The following is an 18,126-nucleotide window of genomic DNA, read 5'->3' as shown; positions in this document are numbered from 1 at the left end:
ATGAATACAAAAGAAGAGAAGAAATTTGGGTTATGAGTGAAAAGGTGAAGAAGAGAAAGGAAATCAGAAAGAGAAAAGGGAAGAAACTATCTTGATCTTTTCACATGTGCCTATAGTCCAAAATGACACTTAGAGACCTAAAATTTGAGGCCAGCCTGGGTTACACAGTGAAAGTATGTCTCAAGAACACAATAGGAGAGCCTTGTGGTGGTCTTGGTGTACTTCTGTAATCCCAGAACTTGGAAAGTGAATGGAGGTGGAGCCAACTTGAGCTGCACCTACAGGAGACCTTAATCTCAACGGGCAAAAAGAATTTAAACAGAGAAAGGAAAAGTCAAAAGAAGGAAAGAAAAAAAAAAGAAAGGAAGGGACAATCGACAGAAGGTCACAGAAGGTGAGAAGCCATGGGGCAAAGGAACAGGGTTCAGGGGTAAAGAAAAGACACAAAGGGAGGAGGAGAGCTGGAAAACAGAAAGGCTGGCTAACTTCTTTAATTTAGCCTGTCTTTTCAATCCTGGTGTACTGAAATATTTAACAGGCTCCTTCACATCTGAAGCTTTAGCAGAGAAACCAGTTTTATTGACCTGAGAATTGCTGATGGCTTCGAATTCACTGCTATGCCCCTGTCTCAGCTTACTGAGTGGTGCTTTTGTGGCATCTGTGGAGAATCTTGCAAAGTCTCATCACCCGAGTTTATCGGAAGTCTGACCCAGCTCTCAGCAGGTACATAGGGACACACACATGCAGGTAGCCATACTGCGCAGTTCCTTGGATATGTCTTGGGAACAGCAAAGATTCCACTGGTTTTTAATTACATGGAGAGGAAAGTTGAGACCCCATGAAAGGCAGCATTTCATATAATATGACAGTGACCAGACAGTGCCACTTCCTGGCTGCGTTTATGGTATCTCTATTTCCAGGGCCACGCTTGGTGCCACATGGATGGGTAGCAGTTTCACTTGTCCATCAGTGAAATCGTGTCTTTAGCAGTACAATACAATTTCTCTCCAATTGTATTATTTTCTGTCACTATTATTTATTGTCCCTATGCATGATTAAGAGTATCAAGCAATCCTACTCTAGTACAGGCCCACACCTGTAGCTCCCAGCGTTTGGGAGGCTGAGGCAGGCAGATCTCCTGAGCTTCAGAGACAATTCCAGGCTACCCCAAACTACCTAAAACAGCAGTGTCTCACTCATTCTTAAATCCAACTAATCAGGTGAAATTATAATAGCAAAATCTCCCAAAATAAAAGTTATAGCAAGAAATACTAAGTTTCCCAAGGATTAGAGCCTTTCAAGGGAGTGGCTGGAAAGAGCCATGTCTGTGGTTGAGGAGAAAGCTGGAAGAGGAGGTCTGAAGGCACAGACAAGCCTCTGAAGAAGGAAGTGTGAGCACAGAAGTCCTTGTAAAAGAAAAAATAAAACTGAAAATGAAAAGTCCTTCAAGACAGAGCCACGGCTTACTAACAGGGGAGAGGGAACTACAGGTTGGGATGACCAGAGACAAACAGGTCAAAGGTGGCTGATTTTTTTTTTCTGTCTCTAGCTGGCAGATGTCCTTGCACTTTATGGGCAGGCATGATCACAGGTCAGCAACAAGGACGTGGACCTCCACGTTGTTCTACATGTGGCTCAACTCCAGCTGCTGAATCAAAACTGATATGTCGAGGGGAAAAAAAAATCTGGTTTTTATTTTAGCAGACTAGCAGTGAAAACTACCCTTTACAAAGAAAATTAGAAATAACCAAATTCTTTTGCAGTCGTAGTTGTTTCAGACAGGGGCGCACCACGTAGCTCAGGTTAGCCCCCTTACTCACAATCCTCCTTCCCCAGCCTCATCGGTACTGGGATGGCAGATAACACTAACACTTACTCCACTGAATCTCAATAATGCTTAGAGATTGGCTTACTAGGGAAAGACATTTAAGATGTGTTTATTTTCCATAGGGTTCCTAGCAGTCTAGGCTGGCAACCAGCTTATTCTGTAGCCAACGATGACCTTGAACTTCTGACCTTCCTACCTCTCTACCTTTTAAGTGCTGGGGTTACAGGTGTGCCCTACAGTGTCAGGTTTATGTAGTTCATACTAAGCAAATACTCCACCACTTGAGCTTGAACTACAGTTCCAGTCTCATATTCACTCTTTTCTCCCCCTGCCTACAGTACCTGGTATTCCCAGGAGGGTTTCCAGCCCAGCACTAACCAGGCCCGACACTGCCTGCCTTCCCAGATCAGATCCGGTGTGTTCAGAGAGTTTTGTCTGTAGATCCAATATTTACTCCTTAGGTTTGATTTCTTGAATGCCCCGTTGAGAGAGATACATGTTGAACTTAGCACTACTCTGAGCAGCAACAGACTGAGGAACTGCCTGGAAAAGCTGCTGGCTGGGCCGCGTTAGTTACCTTGTCGGATATGGTTCCCCTGCTTGCTGGCTTTTGTTCTTTTGGTGAGGAACCAACGGCCACCTTACTGGGTTGATTTCTCTGGGATGAGGTTTGGCCTGTGTTCAATGCCCATGTCAACTCTAAAGTCAGTGCAGCCATAAGAGGCTTACGTGGCAAGAAGAAGGGGCTTGCTTTAAGCTGTATAATGTGACGCGCCTCAGCATCCGCCTGGGGATGACTGTGTGACGTGCTCTCGACACATCTCAAAGCTCAGAGTTTTCTTTTCATAAAGCGGGGGCATGGAACCGATTTGCAGGTTGATCAGGGGACTTGAATTACAGGAATGTGAAATGTCCCTGACACATAAAAGGAACTTAGCTGGCAGGATTAATATTTGCTGACTTTAATTTAGGGGAAGGCAGTTCTTGACCTAAATGTTCAAAGGAGGTGTAATTATTTTTTAAATCAAACTATGGCACTCACGCTTCCGATTCCCTATCCAGGGATGTCTCTGTTACTATTTTGAAAACAGAATCAGTGAGATGCTGTAGGAACTCAGCTCTCAGCTTTAAGGACCCCACTGAAGCTAACAATCGGTTTTGGAAATGGATAATGAGGATCTCTCCCTATCCACCAAAGTCATGTTCTAAGGGAGACTGGTGTGCTGCATAGCTAATCTGTTGTGGAGAAAACTTTGAAAATAATAAAAATAAACATTAAAATTATTTATTTATTTTATGATGCTTAGGGCCCCAGGGACGTATGGGTGAGAAAACTCTGTTCTTATTGGAAAAAGGAATCGAGGCAGAAGTAAAGGAATTTGATACCTACTCTAGAGTTGTCCAGTTTAGAAGATGTTGATTATACTCATCATTAGAGCAAAGAATCAGCGTGATTCTAAAGACTTCGGCTTCTACAGCTTCAAACAAAGCAGGCTTCTTTCCTGAGGGTGGTCTGAAGGTCTGGCCCAGGACAGCAAATGGTTCTTTCATCTTACTTTCCAGTTCTCAAATTGTTTTTTGTTTTGTTTGTTTGTTTGTTTGTTTTTTCTTGAGCTTTAGCTACAACTTCATTTTCTTTTTATTACAGCAAGGCCAGGCAAATCTGTTGTCTTGCAGGTAGATGTATTTGCATCTCAGAGCTTCTGAATTAATGGCTAAATCTACACAAAGGCACACAAAAAGAGCTGCTTCTATCTATGGGAAGAGCTTCATGCAAAAAGTAATTTTTGCATATTTCTAGACCTTATGAACAAAACAAATTTATTGTAGATTATGAATTTTTATCAGAAATATTTATCACTAATTTTATAACTCATATTGGCTTAACTATTAAGTTAACTTAAGTATTTTATGTTCAGTTACAGGGAAAACAAATGGTTGCTTGGTTAAATTCTGGTGAGTTACAAATTTCCTGGGTCAGCTTGGCAGTAAATTGCTTGTGCTCTGGTGCCTCCCTTGATCTGTCTTTAAAACATGGAGCTCAGGGAAAGTTAATGAACTCAGGCTTCCAGAATACTTTGAGGTCTTCTTATACTACTCTGTGGGTATTACAATTCTGAAAAGATATTTTAATCGTTCCTTTATTCAAGGACACCAGAATGCTCCTTTGGAAGAAACAATTAAACCAGAATATTAATATGTTAATGTAAAATTAGGAATAAAGCAATCACCCACTCACTACAGTACCAGTTTCAAAACCGTATCGTGGCAAGTTTCCTTGACCCCCTCAATGATTCTGAGGTCTACAGGTGAGACATTATTTGTTCATATCGTTCAGAATCCAAAAGGAGTTATCAACCACCCTGATGGTTGTAAAAGATATGACAAAACAAGAAATGAACCAATCTCTTACCTATTAGCAAGGTGGAGCACACAGCTGCTTGAAGCAATTTATAGGCCATGATCCTGTTTTAGAAAAAAAAAAAAGATGTATTTACTTTAATCCATCCCACACAAAGCTTTAGGGTACACTAGATATTTTCCCCCAGGCATATATAGTATTTACTGTGTATCTGAACGCCCGAAAGGAGTCAGGGAGAGGCACTTTCTTGATGTCACAGTTTTATATACCTCCTGCTCCCTTAACCTTTGGACTTTTTGAACTGACTTTACAGGCTGTACTTACATGAACCATTTATTTACTCACGGATTTAACTATACACACAGTTACATAATATATCAAAAAGGAGGAGGAGGAAGAAGAAGAAAAGAAAGAGGAGGAAGAAAAGGATGAGGAAGAGGAAGAGAAAGAGGAAAAGGAGGGAGAGGAGGAGGAAGAGGAGAAGGAGGAAAAGGAAGAGGAAGAGGAGGAGAATTACCACCACCACTACCACCACCACTACCACCATCTCTCACCCCCAAGGTCACATCCATTCCTAGTGGAAACATTTTAGAATGTACAATTAATCATGTCAAAGAATACTTTGGTAGTTTCTTTAAAAAAGTCACAGCATACAATTAAAATTTAGTCCACAGCTCCAGAACTGGACGTGTATCTGAGCTTCAATACTCATGCCTAATCAATAGCTTTATTAGTAGGAATCAAGGCCAGTAGACATACCAGATGTTTTTCAGTTCCAAATGTTAAGTTGTAGTACATATGTATTATAGAGTTCATCCATTAGTAAAAAGTATCATTTATACATATAGCAGTTTGGATGAATATGGGGAAGTCATTGAAGTAGTTACATCCTTTATGGTTCATTTGTTTAATGTTTTTGAAAACAACAAAACTGTGGATATTCAGAACAGATTAGTGGTTGCTAGGGATTAGCAATGAGGAGGGAAAAGAAGGACAACATGGATTACTGGTGGGAAATGTGTGGGTAGATCTCCTCTCTATTTGAATTGTGATAAGGATGAGACACAAAAATGTGTTCAAATTAAATGGAACTTACTACATATCACACACAATGAGCCTATGCAGAACCAGGGAGATTGTGATGTGGCAGTTCTAGTCACAAATTCCCTCATTGTGTTAGAAAGCTTTACTCTACTTTTGCAAGATACTCCTGTTGGGAAGAGCTTGGTAAGGAACACATGGCACCTCTCTAAGTTATTTCTTACAAGTGTGTGCAAATCAATGCATCTCAAAATAAAGCTCAATTAAGTGCAAAGTGTTTAGCTGCACTGTAATGTCTGTTTCAAGTAACAAAATGCAAAGCAAACCAACAGCCCACTCTTGTGTCTCCAACATTTGTTTATTCCTGGGTGTGATGAACAGTTAAGTAAGTGGATTCATCATCTGATACAATTTGTTGTCAATGGCAAACTGCACATCTTTTGCCCAGCCTCACCAAAACTTCCACCTGGAATATGTATAAAGATATAAAAGTGATGAAAACATCTTCTTGATGGCATCTGAACTATGCAGGGTATTGAATATCTGGATCTCTGGCTGGGACTGTGTCTCCATTAACTTGTAGACAAATGGCTTGGAAGAACTCTACTGGAAAACAAAACAAAACATGGTAACCATGGAAGCCCATCCCAGGTGTCACACACACTACACCTCCCATATGTCCATGCATATCACACCTCCCAGGTGTCCATCCACACCACAACTCCCAGATGTTCACCTACACCACACCTCCCAGGTGTCCATCCACACCTCACCTCCCAGGTGTTCACCCACACCTCACCTCCCAGGTGTTCACCCACACCACACCTCCCAGATGTTCACCCACACCTCACCTCCCAGATGTTCACCCACACCACACCTCCCAGATGTTCACCCACATCACACTTACCAGGTGTTCTCCCATACCACACCTCCCAGGTGTCCATCCACACCACACCTCCCAGGTGTTCACCCACACCACACCTCCCAGGTGTTCACCCACACCTCACCTCCCAGGTGTTCACCCACACCACACCTCCCAGATGTTCACCCACACCTCACCTCCCAGATGTTCACCCACACCACACCTCCCAGATGTTCACCCACATCACACTTACCAGGTGTCCATCCACACCACACCTCCCAGGTGTCCATCCACACCACACCTCCCAGATGTCCATCCACAGCACACTTCTCATGTATAAATCCCACCTCCACAATTCTCCTTTGCTTTGAATTTGAGGAGGGTTAAGGGGTTTAGTTGTGTATTGTGTTCTGGAATCTTGAGAAAATACTTAACTTTAAGTTAGGATAAAAAGAGAAATTAATCTTACCTTCTTAACTTTCATACCTTTACAATTTATGAACTTAAAAATGCAGTTTACAGATAGGAGGGAAGGGTAATGTTGTTTTGCCTATTATTATTGTTTTTATTACTATTTGCCTCTTATTATTATTATCATATAAGTTGTTCATTTCTGTTGAGTGGAAGCAGGAAGAAAGCAGAAATCATAATCTGAGATGGGTGTAGTGGTGCATGCCTTTAATCCCAGCACTCGGGGGGCAGAGGCAGGTCGATCTCTTTGTCTGAGGTCAGCCTGGACTACAGAGTAAGATCTAGGGCAGCCAGAGGAACCCTGTCTTGGAAAAAAAAAAAAAACAGAAAAAGAAAAACGAAAACAATAGTATATCATCCTGCTACAGAGGAGAGAACTCGTGCTCACAGACTTTCCCTGGCTCTTCACGGAGTGTTCAGAAACTCAGATCAACCTTCACAGCTGCCCAGACGATGCTCATGCATGTGGGTGGGATAAGAATAATGTGTCAGTTCAGGTGTTTTCTGTCCCAAATGTGGTCTGGGCAACAAACTCAGTTTCTTAGAAGTGGAATAAATATAATACACTATTCTGAATGGGCTGAGTGTTGTCTTTCCTGTCAGTAAAGCCCTCCTTGAGATTTCAGTGTGTTAGAGTTCCTCTTTCTAATATGTGCTTCCCTGTTGTCCTCAGATCAGGCTTCCCTGCGTTGTGACATTCCCAAGGAAATGACAAGCCTTCTACAGGCCATTGCCACATTCACCCCCACCCCAACCCTGTGTCTTCAGTGCATAGCAGGCACCTGTCATGCAATAGTCCTTACTAAGCATTACTGAAGTTAATGGAATCAATTGACTCAGCTTTAATTAAGCTGCCTTCCATCCAGTCAGGACTTCTGGACAGTTGCACACAGTAAGCAGCATGTAACAGTTTCATCTTTGTGTTGAGGCTTGGCTGAGCTTGTCTCCTCTTGTGATCTATGAAGGAAAAATTATCCATGAAAATTAGCAACTCATATTCTAAAGTAGTGGAAATGGTCTTTAAAATGAAATTGAAATAACTGTCTTTGGAAAAAATAGATCAAGTAGCATGGATTAATGAAGCCCATCCCTGGGCTGTTTCTTATTATCGTTTCCCACTGGAAAACTGCTGCTTTTATATGATAGGACAGACTCCTGTCAGCTACCACAATTTCTTGCATACCAGTCACATGCAAATGTGGGAAGAGAAGACAGTGGATCCCATCCTATATCATCAAAAAATGATTTTTTTTTTAAAAAAAGAAGACAAACAAAGGAGAGAAAGATGCTGTGTCATGCCATCAAAGCCATCGGACTTCATAAACTGCAAAACAACTTATGCCATCAGACTTTGTAGACCGCAAACCCACCAATGCCAGAAGACTTTGTAGATGGCAAAGCCTTGGAGAACACAGCCCTCCTTTATAAGGTCCTGATGTTGAGTATTGAAGGGTATAGTAGAGCCTGGCTTGCTTCAACTGTCTCAGTATCAGTGGATGGAGAGGGCCAGCCTGTGCTCCAGGGGAAGATGGAAACATACTGAATGCTGTGCTGAACTTTGAACTGTAGTTGCAATCTGGGAATGGAACTGCTGCTGGTACTCATTCTTGTGAAGTTAATGTAGGTATTCAGAGCAGCTAAAGAAGACCAGCACTTCCTCACAGCACCTTTCAGGGGGGACATTTGTAAACTGATTTGTCAGCCAGTATTGTTTTACCGTAATTTGTATTCTGAGAATCCTACCACGGAGGGCATCACAGTGAACGTTTGCTCCCTGATATTTAGGCAGAGAATGACACAGTAACAAATGAATACGGACTTGGGTATAGCCTTTTTACCTGTAAGCAGCTCTTCCCAGAGGGGCCCAGTCAGACTGAAACCTACCGGTGTAAAACAGAAATTACTATTGAAGTGTCAGATGGAATATGTGTTAGTCATGGAAGGTGGATTTTTTTTTTCCATTTTACTCACAATGTGAATTGTGACACATGGAAGACACTGTTCCTCTTCATCCCTCTTTCTCCATGAAAGAACACTAACTTCTCAGAATTATGTTCATCAGAATTTGACTGGCGTTCTCACCATAGTGGGGCACACTCATGGTATGCCAAAAGTGGGAAGAGGATTAGTTGGAAGAGGTCAGCTACAGTTTTGAGAAGTTGTAATTTTGCCCTTGGATTCATTTTTGGCATGATTAGTGAAGATTTTAAAAATTTCTACAGTTCTCTCCTTTTCTGGCTGGAACTATAGCTGTTCCAGAGGAGAAAAAGAAGGTTGCTGTTGTGCCAGAAACTCTTAAGACAAAGGATCCTGCTTAAGAAAAATCGAAGGTATTAAAGGTGGAGCACCCAAGGAAGAAGCTTGCCCTGAAGATGTTGCAGAAGGCAAGGAGGAAGTTCATCTAGAAGAAGGCAAAGTACTGTCACAAGAAGTACAGGCAGATGTACTGGCTGGGATGGCAAGGAAGGCTGGAAACTTCTATGTGCCACAGAACTGAAATTGGCATTTGTCATCAGAATCTGGGATATCAATGGAGTAAGCCCAAAGGTGACCAAGGTATCGCAGCTACTTCGTCTTTGATAGATCTTCAATGGCATCTTTGTTAAGCTCAATAAGGCTTCAATTAACCTGCTGAGGATTGTGGAACTGTACATTGCATGGGGTAACCCAACCTAAAGTCATAAATGAGCTCATCTACAAGTGAGGTTATGGCAAAATTAATAAAAAGCAGATTGCCTTGACAGATAATCCCTTGATTGTTTGATCTCTTGGTAAATTTGGCATCATCTGCATGGAGGATCTAATTCATGATATCTATACAGTTGGGAAACTCTTCAAGGAAGCAAATAACTTCCTGTGGCCCTTCAAATTATCTTCCCCTCGAGGTGGATTAAAGAAAAAGACAACTCAGTTTGTAGAAGGTGGAGATGCTGGCAACAGGGAAGAGCAGAGAAACAGGCTTCTTAGATGACCTAAGGTGTCACCCATGGTATTTTTATAATCTGGTCAGTCAATAAAAGAGTCACAGCTTGGCAAATTGAAAAATAAATAAATAAATAAAAATTTGCTATGACTCAAGAGGTCCAAGATTTAATATCATTTGGTCATTACTTTCAGGACTTGTGTAATGAACTTCCCTTTGAAGAGGTACAAGGAGGAAGGAGTCATTCTTGGGTCTGTGTTGTCCAGGAGCTTTCTCTTCCATTTTCCTCATTTGTGTGCTAACTTAAAAAAAATTAATTTAAATTTTGTTTCTTTTCAGGACAGGATTTCTATGTGCAGTCTGGCTACTGTGGAACTCACTCTGTAGACCAGGCTGGCCTCAATTTCACAGAGATCCATCTGCTTGTCTGTCCAGTGCTGTGATTAAAGGCATGCACTACTACCACCTGACTTTGTGTGCTAATTTGTATGCCCCAAACTGAGAATAAAGGTAGGGAACGTGGGGAATCTCATAGTCTGTTGTAATTTATTACTTTAATAACTATTTTAAGAGCAGTTCCTATGCTTTAGGTAATTTTCAAAATCTATCTATTTCAGATGTATTTGTTTCAAATACTGGAATTACAAAAGGACAATGAAACTGTTCCCAAGGGGGAAGAAAACCCTTTCATGGACATTTGAGGAAACAGATAGTGCTTTGAAGGACAGATAACTTAGGTGAAAGGCTGGGAGAGGATTACATGGACACAAGGTCCACTGTAAACATATTGGATCAGAAACCAAGTGTATCTTACACATTAGCAGAGCATACACTGGGGTATTCATAACAATTCTTGTGATTTTTTTTACACACACACACACACACACACACACACACACACACACACACACACCAGTAAAAAAATAACAATAAAATTCTTGTTAGCTGAGTATGGTTGGTTACATATACAATTCCAGCTCTTAGGAGGCTGAGATGAGAAAAACATGGATTTAAAGCTAGTCAAAACTATTCAGCAAACACGAGTAAAGCCTGGGTTACAAACCAAGACAAACCTTCTAACATTTTTAATTATTTATTATTGTTAGTATTTGCTATTATTATTACTACTTGAGAACATGACTTGTATGTGGGGCTGTGTGGATTATTGTGTAACAGAGCACAAATTCAGGAGTTGATTCGCTCATACCCCAGGTTCTGGGGATAAACCCAGGCTCATGTTGCAAGGATCCACTTAGCCAGCTTACTAACTAATGACACTGTCCTAAAACAATAAAAACAGCATTAAAGAAATCAGGGCATTGGGGGGGGACTTCCTTGTTACTGGTGTTTAATAACATCGTGACTTCCACCAATTGTCACTATAAACAAATTAGAGTAATTTGGAAACACTCCATTAATACAAATGTATTCAGTCTTAAAGTTTAAGGCAAAGTGACCATCTGTTCTGTGATACAGTGTTGGAATTCCACAGCTTCTCAGTTACATTTTGAAGGAAATGCCTGCTAAGGCTTTTTTTTTCTCATTACACACTGAATAATTGATAGGTGACAAATGTGGCATTTACTGAGCATCAGCAATATGCTACAAAGCTCACGGAGCACAGAGCCGTCAAGGATTGCTGTCCGCTTGGCTCGCTATCAAACCCAAGCCTGCCATTTGCTAAGTCATCCGTGCTTCCCTAAGCCAAAAGCAAAGAAAACATTGCTGGAGAGTCTGGATAGAAGTGAATGGGTCCGGATTTTCCCTGCAGGTATCCCCTTGGGGATTAGAATTAGTTCTGCGGGGATGCAATTTGTTCCCATGGTGCTGATAATCTCACAAGATAAACTTGATAAAGAAGGAATAGATTTGAAATGAGGGCTGCGGGCTGCCCTGTCATTTTATGATCGCCATTCTCCTCCATCCGCCTGTAGTTGAGCCTTCAACAGCAACAGCATGAGTTGAAGCACGGGGAAAGCAAACTCAGAGTTCTCAACTGGCAGGAAAGGACAGGAAGTTAAAGGGATAGCAGAAGCCTGGCTTGGTGAATCATGCCTGCGATTCCTCCACTTGTAAGGCTGTGATGAGAGGACCACTAGTTAGAAGTCAGCCTGGGCCACGTAGAAAGACACTATTTCAATGACGAGCACGATGACAAAGGGCAGAAATTACTTTCTGTTGATTCCTATTGATGGCCATTGGGTAGTGGTAATAATTTTTCAGGGGTGTCCCAGTGAAATGCCACAGATTGTGTGTTCGTGTGTGTTTTTTAAACAAACAGAAATATATTCCTTTCAGTTCGAGGAGATGCAAGTCTGAGATCACTGGGCTGGTATGCTTTGTCTGCTCTGAGATCTTATTGGCCATTCTCCTGCTGTCTCTTCATGTCATGGTTTCTCTGGGCATAGGTGTATGCATCCTTGATGTCTCTCTGTGTCTGAGCCATCTCTTCTTAAAAGCAACTAGTCATACTAGATCAGAGCCCATTCTAACAATCCCACTATAAAATAATTACCCCATTAAAAGTTCCCTCATCAAATACAGCTACTTAGTTATGGTTTAGGATTCAACATATGACTTTTTTTTTCTTGAAATAGGTCTCACTATGAATTCAGATCTCTGGCTAACCTGAAACTTGCTATGTAGATCAGGCTAGCCTCAGGCTTTCATGAGCCTTCTACCGTGACCTTCTGAGTCCTGGAATAATGAATGTCTGCCTCCACGCTTTACTGTACTAAACTCTGTTTTAATTGTTCATCCTTGGCTGAATTCTTTCCTTCAAGAAGACAAAAAAAAAGCCAAGGTTAAAACCTTTCTCCTGGGGTCAGGTTCTAGTTTATAACAGCAGCAAAGAGAAGACCCTTCAAATGTGGATGTTGTGCTCCTCCCAAATGTCATTTCCACATAAGGACGGAGTGTTTGGAAGGTCTGTTGAGATGTCTGAGGTCAGAGCTGCAGTGAGGCCCTGCCTATGACGCAGTGGCTTTGCTTGGTGAGGCTGCTGTTCCTTCATGGCTAGAACCGAGCTTTAAGAAAAACAAGAAACACTGTCTCATCATCTTCCCTCAGAGTTATTCCAATACCGTTTCTTTCTTAGGAGTTCCAAGGTGGTAAAATTATTTCCATCTCTATCCATTGTCAACAGGTCAAAGTTAATGCACAGTTTTAGCTTGTGTTCCTATTGAGGTTGGCCAAGTGGCTCAGGCCTTTCTGAAGCAAGGACAGGTAAATATGGATACCCGTGATCTTGGGATGTAGATTGGGTTGTTTTTACCTACAGGAGGTTATTCAGAATCCACAAGTATGTGAAACAGAGAGGAGAAGGAGAGAAAGTATGTGTGTATGTGTGTATGTGTGTGTGTGTGTGTGTGTGTGTGTTTGTGCATGTGTGTGAGTGATCCTTAAAAACCAGATTATTTTGTTCATTCCTGACCTTGGAATAGGAATAAATGAATTATTAGAGTCATATTTCTTTGTTATCAGCTGTAACATACTTCTCAAGCCCATCGAAAACATATCCTTTGGATCCAGAAAATCAAACTTAATGCATATTACGTAGATGGCTCTTGACATTATGAAAAAACCCCAAACAGAATGCCTACAGGGTACATTTAGAACTCTAACTTTTACCTGATGTCTCCGGACACTTTGTGTGCCTCAGTGTCCTTTACATAAGACTGGCACCTTCTTCTGCCATCAGAGATTCTACCAGAACAACAGTTTTCTGATTACTTTAGATGAGATTTATGACACCGTGAATAATAAAGTTTTCAGTGGAGACACGGGTGGGATGTTTTGTAATGGAGAATGAGAAAAAGACATGATGAACCCAGAAAGAATAAGCAACATCACAATGACATAAAACATTGCCATTACATGACCTAATTAGATATAGCCACACAAGGAGAGACATGATAAAGTTGCATTTGTTTTGTGTACCAAGAAAAATGAGAGACAGAAGACAAATCAACCACATGTTATTTGGTCACGTACATTCTTCTTCTCTCCCTCTCCCATTCCCTCTCCCTCCTCCCCCCCTCTCTCTGTTTTATTTTTATATAGACTGAGTTTGTAGTCTAGGCTAGATTCCCACTTGCAGCAATTCTCTTGGCTTGGCCTCTTGCTTTAACACTGCAGTGGCTGCCAGGTCCTGTCTATCTAGCATTCTTAAAGAAAGTTTTGAACTAAATGGATACAATTTAATAAACACAGATAAGTTCAGTGAGTTCAATGCCTTGGTGGACTCTGAGTCGTAGCATACCAGTTTCTGGGACAAGATGATGACTATCAGAGGGACTTGAGAAGAATTAATATTCATAACCAGTGGTCTTTAATAAGAGTTTTATCTGTATGGTTTAGGTATAATAAAAGTGAGTGGGGCATGGGGCGATAGCTTGGTAAAGTGCTTGCTGTGCAAACGTGAAGATGGTTGGCTCCTCAGAAACCACACAAAAAGATTAGCAGCCAGGAAAGGTCATTTATAATCCCAGCACTCAGTAGACAGAAATGGAGGAATCCCTGGAGCAATCTGTCAACTAGAGACGCCACAATCCAGGTTCAGTCAGTGATCCTGGATCCATAGTGAAAGGCACTGGGTGTCACCTGCATGCTTCTACAGGCAAGCTACACATGTACGGCTATACACAGACAAACATTAAAAACTACATAATAAACAAGAGAGACAATGTTACTCTAAGCATGGTGACATCCACACCCATTAGCACAGCTGTAGTAATGGTGGGTCCATAAGTAATGGGGTGATGAGCTTTTGGAAGCAGTGGTGCTCTGAAGAGAAGCAAGGTGTCAACTTCCATATTTAGAGCTGTTAGAGCATAGAGGTATTTCTAGGAATGGAATAGATAGTCAGGGCTTTAAAGAGACAGGCAATGCCTCAAGCAAAGAGAGACTGATCTAGGTTTTATCAAGATGCCTATGAAGAAGCCCTGGAGTAAGTCAACTCCCAACAGGTGTCACACTTCCCATCCTCAACCTTCCTTCTATGCACTGGAACTAGATAGATAATCAGGGCTCTGGAAAGTTGGCTCAGTGGTTAAGAGTGCTTGCTGCTCATGCAGAGAAACAGAGTTCAGTCTCCAAGCACCTTCTTTGGATTGCTTACAACTACCTGAAACTCCAACTCCAGGGGTGACCCAACATCTGAACTCTGTGGGCACTCACTAGCATGTGTTCACTCAGAAAAAAAATAAACCTTCAAAAACTGTATGGTGCTGAAAGCTCTAGAGCAAAAAGAAGCAGATACACCCAAGAGGAGTAAATGGCAGGAAATAATCAAACTCAGAGCAGAAATCAACCAAGAAGAAACAAAAAGAACCATACAAAGATTCAACAAAACCAGGAGCTGGTTCATTAAGAAAATCATCAAGATCGACAAGCCCTTAGCCAGACTAAATAGAGGGCAAAGAGAGTGTATCCAAATTAACAAAATCAGAAATGAAAGTGGAGACATAACAACTGAAACAGAGGAAATTGAAGAAATCATCAAATTCTACTATAAAAGCCTATATTCAACAAAACTGGAAAATCTGGAGGAAATGGATAAATATCTAGACAGATACCAAATGCCAAAGTTAAATCAGGACCAGATAAACCATCTAAACAATCCCATAACACCTAAAGAAATAGAAGCAGCCATCAAAAGCCTCTCAATGAAGAAAAGCCCAGGACCAGATGGATTCAGTGCAGAATTCTATCAGATATTTATTGATGACCTTACACCAATACTCTAAAACTATTCCACAAAATAGAGTCAGATAGAACACTATTCAACTTGTTCTTTGAAGCCACAATAACTCTCATTCCTAAACCACACAAAGACCCTACAAAGAAAGAGAACTTCAGACCAATCTCACTTATGAACATTGATGCAAAAATACTCAGCAAAATTCTTGCAAACTGAATCCAAGAACACATCCAAATGATCATTCACCATGACCAAGTAGGCTTCATCCCTGGGATGCAGGGATGGTTTAATATACATCAATCCATCAATGCAATCCACCATATAAACAAACTCAAAAAAACAAAACAAAACAAAATAAAAAAAACAAAAAAAAAAAAAAAAGAAAAACACATGATCATCTCTCTAGATGCTGAGAAGGCATTTGACAAAATTCAACACCCTTTCATGTTAAAAGTCTTGAAAAGAGCAGGAATCCAAGGCCCATACCTAAACATAATAAAAGCAATATACAGGAAACCAATAGCCAACATCAAACTAAATGGCGAGGAACTTGAAGCAATTCCACTAAAATCAGGGACTCGACAAGGCTGCCCACTCTCCCCCTACCTATTCAACATAGTACTGGAAGTCCTGGCTGGAGCAATTAGACAGCAAAAGGAAATCAAAGGGATAAAAATCAGAAAGGAAGAAGTAAAAATATCACTATATGCAAATGACATGATAGTTTACTTAAATGAACCCCAAAACCCCATCAGAGAACTTCTACAGCTGAAAAACAAGTTCAGCAAAGTGATTATATAAAATTAACTCAAAAAGATCAGTAGCCTTCCTCTACTCAAAGGACAAACATGAGAAAGAAAGTAGGGAAAAAGATACCCTTCACAATAGTCACAAACAACATGAAATACCTTGGTGTAACTCTAACTAAGCAAGTAAAGGAACTGTATGACAAGAACTTCAAATCTCTGAAGAAGGAAATTGAAGAAGATCTCAGAAGATGGAAAGATCTCCCATGCTCATGGATTGGAAGAATCAACATTGTAAAAATGGCCATCTTACCAAAAGCAACCTACAGATTCAATGCAATCCCCATCAAAATTTCAACTCAATTCTTCATAGAGTTGGAAAGAGCAATTTGAAGACTCATCTGGAATAACAAAAAACCTAGAATAGCGAAATCTATTCTCAACAATAAGAAAACTTCTGAATGACTCACCATCCCTGACCTCAAGCTATATTACAAAGCGAGTGTGTTAAAAACCGCATGGTACTGGTACAGAGATACTCAGGTTGATCAATGGAACAGATTTGAAAATCCAGAAATGAACTCTCACACATATGGTCACTTGATCCTTTGACAAAGGAGCTGAAAACATTCAATGGAAAAAGGACAGCCTCTTCAACAATTGTTGCTTGCTCTACTGGCACTCAGCATGCAGAAGCAAGAAAATAGACCTTTTCTTATCTCCTTGTACAAAGCTCAAGTGCAATTGGATCAAAGATCTCCACATAAAATAAGATACACTGAAACTAATAGAAGAGAAAGTGGAGAAAACCTTAGAACACATAGGCACAGGGGACAATTTCCTGAACATAACAACAATGTCTTATGCTCTAAGATCAAGAATCAGTAAATGGGACTTAATGAGACTGCAAAGTTTCTGTAAGGCTAAGGACACTGTTAAGAAAATGAAACGACAACCAACAGATTGGGAAAAGATCTTTACCAATCCCACATCTCATAGAGGGCTAATATCCAATATATACAAAGAACTCAAGAAGTTGAACTCCAGAGACTCAAACAATCCTATTACAAAATGGGATATAGAGCTAAACAAAGAATTCTCAATTGAGGAATATCGAATGACTGAGAAGCACCTAAGGAAATGTTCGACATCCCTAGTCATCAGGGAAATGCAAATTAAAACAACTTTGAGATTCCACCTCACATCTGTCAAAATGGCTAAGATAAAAAACTCAGATGACAGCACATGCTGGCTAGACTGTGGAGAAAGAGGAACACTCCTCCACTTTTGGTGGGGAAATCAGTCTGGCGGTTCCTCAGAAAATTGGACATAGTACTACCTGAAGACCCAGTTATTCCACTTCTGGGCATATACTCCAGAGAAGCTCCAACATATAACAAAGTCACATGCACCACAATGTTCATAGCAGCCCTATTTATAATAGCCAGAGGCTGGAAAGAGTCCAGACGTCCTTCAGTGGATGAATGGATACAGAAATTGTGATATATTTATGCAGTGGAGTACTACTCAGCTATCAGAAACAATGACTTCATGAAATTCCTAGGAAGTACAGAAATAGGCACGTGGATCAATGGAATAGAATAGAAGACCCAGAAATGAGCCCCCACGTATATGGTCACCTGATTTTTGACAAAGGAGCTGTAAACATTCAATGGAAAAAGGACAGCCTATTCAACAAATGGTGCTGGTCCAACTGGCACTCAGCATGCACAAGAGTGAAAATAGACCCTTTCTTATCTCCTTGTACAAAGCTCAAGTGTAGGTGGATCAAAGATCTCCACATTAAACCAGGTACACTGAAACTATTAGATGAGAAAGTAGGGAAAACCTTAGAACACATAGGCACAGGGGAAATTTTTCTGAACAAAGCACCAATGGCTCGTGCTCTAAGGTCAAAGATTAACAAATGGGACTTAATGAGATTGCAAAGTTTCTGTAAGGCTAAGGACACTGTCAAGAAAACAAAACGGCAGCCAACAGAATGGGAAAAGATATTTACCAACCCCACATCAGATAGAGGCCTAATATCCAAGGTATACAAAGAACTCAAAAAGCTAGACACCAGAGAATCAAACAACCCTATTAAAAAATGGGGTACAGAGCTAACCAAAACGTTCTCAATTGAGGAATATCGAATGGCTGAGAAACATCTAAGGAAGTGCTCGACATCC

At 40.8% G+C, this 18,126-nt stretch overlaps 1 pseudogene across 1 annotated transcript; it reads left to right on the top strand.

The window, feature by feature from the left end:
* The first annotated feature begins 8,819 nt into the window (after positions 1–8,819).
* On the top strand, positions 8,820–9,535 carry LOC308422841 (large ribosomal subunit protein uL30-like; annotated as a pseudogene). Its single transcript has one exon. The product of its transcript is annotated as a large ribosomal subunit protein uL30-like (transcript).
* The last annotated feature ends 8,591 nt before the right edge of the window (positions 9,536–18,126 follow it).

Source organism: Micromys minutus, assembly GCF_963924665.1.
Source record: "Micromys minutus genome assembly, chromosome: 7".
Taxonomy (NCBI): domain Eukaryota; kingdom Metazoa; phylum Chordata; class Mammalia; order Rodentia; family Muridae; genus Micromys; species Micromys minutus.
The sequence above is the reverse complement of the archived record's forward strand: the minus strand, read 5'-3'. Positions and strand labels throughout refer to the sequence as shown.